This window comes from Adiantum capillus-veneris, chromosome 4 (assembly GCF_014529385.1).
Source record: "Adiantum capillus-veneris isolate H3 chromosome 4, ASM1452938v2, whole genome shotgun sequence".
Taxonomy (NCBI): Eukaryota; Viridiplantae; Streptophyta; class Polypodiopsida; order Polypodiales; family Pteridaceae; genus Adiantum; species Adiantum capillus-veneris.
Window position 1 is genome coordinate 87,956,213 of NC_140934.1, and position 3,874 is coordinate 87,960,086.

General features: G+C 42.5%; 1 pseudogene across 1 annotated transcript; it reads right to left on the reverse strand.

Moving 5' to 3' along the window:
- Positions 1–554: 554 nt before the first annotated feature.
- On the reverse strand, positions 555–3,612 carry LOC147459558 (uncharacterized; annotated as a pseudogene). The gene is made up of 2 exons (XR_015187886.1): positions 3,256–3,612; positions 555–3,084 (listed from the first exon to the last, which is right to left on the reverse strand). The product of XR_015187886.1 is annotated as an uncharacterized LOC147459558 (transcript).
- Positions 3,613–3,874: the final 262 nt, after the last annotated feature.

A 3,874-nucleotide genomic window follows, 5' to 3' on the forward strand; every position in this document is an offset into this window, starting at 1 on the left:
AACGTAATTTTACTATCTCAGTCATATTAATTCGTTGTACCATGATCATAGACCATTTTGATGTTGCTTTTTACGAAAAGTAATCTCGTAAAAAACCCATTTTCAATGTTCTTAAGCAATACATCACTCTGCACATGTGTGATGCTCATTAAGAAAACATTTTGTATTAGGTAATAAGTGAAAAGGAAGTTTCTTTTCAAAAAAGCATGAAAAGAAAAAAACTGTAATTTTTCAATCAAATTTTTTAGATTTTTCATTTGGATGCTTCGTTAACCCTACAATTTCTTGTTTCTGGATACATTGCAAATCTAATGTATAATGTTATTGTCCAACCATTTGCATTGTATTGCAACCATATTTTAATGTTTGTGCTATGCACAAGGAGTTGGAAGGTCAACATTGTGTAGTAGCTTCTAAAGCCCAAAATTTACCTTTGCCATAGCAAGCACCTTAATGGTAATGCTTGGATAGACAAGGGACAAGAATCTTCAAAACTCAAAGAGGAGGTAAGTTCCAGAGCTATGCCGATTCTTCATGATTGCGATTCTTCCATAACAGCCAAGACATGAATCTTATTTCCCAATTGTATCAATTTACAGTAATTGCCATTACCTTACTCGCGAAAGAATGTGGGAAGATAAAATCTAGGAGCCATAAAGGGAAATTCAAATTGAAATGACTCAATGTCTCAGTACGGTTAATGATTTTGAATCAAAATGATGTCAAAAGCAAACTCATGCCAAGCTGCGGACAGAACAAAGGCGAGATACCCATCATGAAATTTGAATCCATAAAATTTGCATAATGCATTAGATCTCAATTAATGTTGGCCTTGTTTTGGACCGTGTCCTGTTATTAGCTCCTTCATATTGTTTGACCGTTACATCCCGATAACAACACTTTGGAAGAAAATTTTGGACTAGAAGCAGCATGGTTGGGCCTGCCAAGGCGACATGCTATGCGCTTTATTGCCCCTTCCCTTTTCTCCTTGGAAGCAAACTCAACCTCTCTGTGTTGGTAAATGTTGTCTAAGAAGTTGTCAGACATGCCAAGCTTGCTTGCTTCTTGTTTCATTGCTGTAATCATCTCTGATGCAGGTGGACCATGTGTGATAGGATTGACCTTCTTGGCACAGTATTCAACAAGATCTTTACCATAAGGTCCGCAATTTCACTCCTTTTTGCTCTGGGGTACCCCAAGCGGGAGCTCGTGCCAACTTCAGCACGGAGATTCTGAAGACAAGCAGGTAACCCATCCAAAAGGATGTGAAGGAAGCAATAACGCGCACAACATACTTTTGGAGGGCTTGTTATTGATAAGCTGAACGACTAGAGCTAGCCAAGCTATTGAACAAAGAAAGCCTCCCACAGCAGTAGTACTCACCATAATCACCTGGTATACAGAGATATTAGCATGACGTAATGCTGCAAAACCTGCTGCTGCAAAGGCCCAAGGAACAGCTGCTAGCGACAAAGCAAGCAGGACCGCATCTATTACTAAGGCCAACCGCAGTTGATTCACTATGTCTCCCACATATCGGCTTGGCGTTGGCAGAAGGGCTGTTTTTGCCACACACATAGTAGCAACGGCAGTAAAAAACGAAGCACTATTGCTCGCCCGGTATATCTTCATGGCCAACGATTCAAACTCTGAATGGAACGGCATTTGCAACCATCCAGCAAAAGTCACACTTGCTCAATGCCGCACCCACCAGTATGGCATTAAGTGCTTGGACATACACCTCCCTATCTCTGTACAGCTTTTCTTCGTGCTCTTTGAAGATGCAATTTGCGCTCAGAATCTCCATCACCATATGGTTTTTCTGCTCAAACGCATGCTGTAGGGCTGTCTTACCATCTCTGTCCTGAATGCTTGGCCACAGCTTCACATCCTTGCAAAGCTTCTGTACAATGTCCGTCCTCTTGTCCACAACTTCCCAGTGCAAGCATGTCCTCTTGTACTCATCATCCCACTGGCTCATGAGGCTTAGTGGTTCAATCTCTGACAGGAAATCAAATATGCAATCCTTCTTGGCATAAGCGCCAAGTATGTGGGCAATGTGCTCGCAAACAAGGCTACTCTCGAAAGAATTTCAGGCTTACCTACGAGCTCAGCTATGAGTCCTTTGATAATGCAGCTTAAGGTGATCTCTACTTTACCCATGTTAAGAAGCTCATCAAAAAATTCACGGTGATCATAAAGAAGGGCATACATACCAGGACTGTTGACACAGTCGCATTCAGCATTGGTCAGCAAGCGTACCATGTCAATATCCTCTGAATCAAATGTTCTCAGGGCTTGCAAGACCTTCATGTTCCCTGACTTGGCGGCAACATGCAAGAAGGAGTCATCATGTTTGTCTTTGTCATACAAATGATCTGGGTTTGCCTCAGTTATAAGCCTAACAATCACATCAAGATCACTTCCATGTTCAGCAGTGTAGTGCAAAATCGTTCTCCTTTCATCATCTACCCACGCAGTGATCTTGCCCTCATTGAAGCTAGTCGTTGTGACTTATAATAAGATAACAAGGCATCAAACATAGATGGATCCTTGCAAAAGCTGACAGGAAACATTTCCTCATTATCAAAAATAAAGAGATTTGCTCCTTCAGAAACAAGAAATCGAACCACCTCCTTGTGCCCAAAAGTAACAGCAAGATGTAAGGGGGTGAGTCCTACCTTATCCTGCAGGTTCAAGTCAGGCTTCTGAGAGTTGACAAGCCATTGCACAACTTTGAATTGACCGCAACCTGCGGAAAAATGCAAAGCAGACAAATCGTCCCTACTGGTTTGTGCATTAGTGAGGTTCTGGGGAAGTAAGAGATCAAGAGCCTCTTGATGGCCTTCCCGTGCTGCGACATGCAGTGGAAGCTCACCGCTACTCTCATCCTCATAGCTTAGGAGCAGATATTCCACTTTCTCGTCTGCATTGCTTGCAAGAATGTTGTCAATCTTCTTCACATCTCCTGCCTTAGCAGCCTTGTATGGACTCTTAAGTGCCTCAGGTTGAGGGATTCTTCCATTGCTCCCAGATGGCTGGGATTCTTCCATACAGAAATAGCTTTTGAATTCACAGATATAGCTGAAGAACCATATGGGTGATACAAAAATTTTGCTTTATGAATAAGGTTGTTAGCCAAATGTGAGCATACCCCCCTCTTTACTATGGATAACAACTTGAATTTCAAAACACTTCATCTTGTATAGCACATAGAACGACCACAAAAGAAACGTCATTCATGAAATCACTCACCATGATCGCGAACTCTTTCCGCATATAAATTGCAGACTTTGTCGTAAAAAGTCATGCTTGCTCTAGGTCTGGTGTGAAGCCTGGTACGACTTGATTATGGGGGCTTCATATCGACAAGTACAATCGCAGAATTTTGTGTGTCAACATCGAGGCGTGTAGATAACTGTATATTAGGGTACAAACAAACCAGTTCTCGTGAAAAGGGGCGGTGCACATCTCCACATGGAAGAGATCGAGTCCATGGGCACCGCAGGCCTGTCAATCCCGGCATGCTTGAAAGGCTCAAAAATTAGTCCGTTAAAATCAAGCAGAATACAAAAATTCAAGGAGCAGATGAAGGGGGGGTGGGTGGGTTGGGCTTACCTGGTCGCCCCGGAAGAATGGAAGTTGCACCTTGAAAAGAAGAGCCATGAGAGCACGATGGCTCAAGTCAATCAACCCGCCAATTTATTAGCCTTTGTGTGTCATTCTGATTCTGATTAGTGCACGTCGGCGTCGCTAATACATTGTGTTGTGGATGACTTAGTTCCTTGCCAACTTGCTAGGTCTCTTAAAATTAATTAGTGTAAATAGTAGTCATAGGGTAGAGGGGCCGAGTGGATTCTTCCGTGATAGTTCC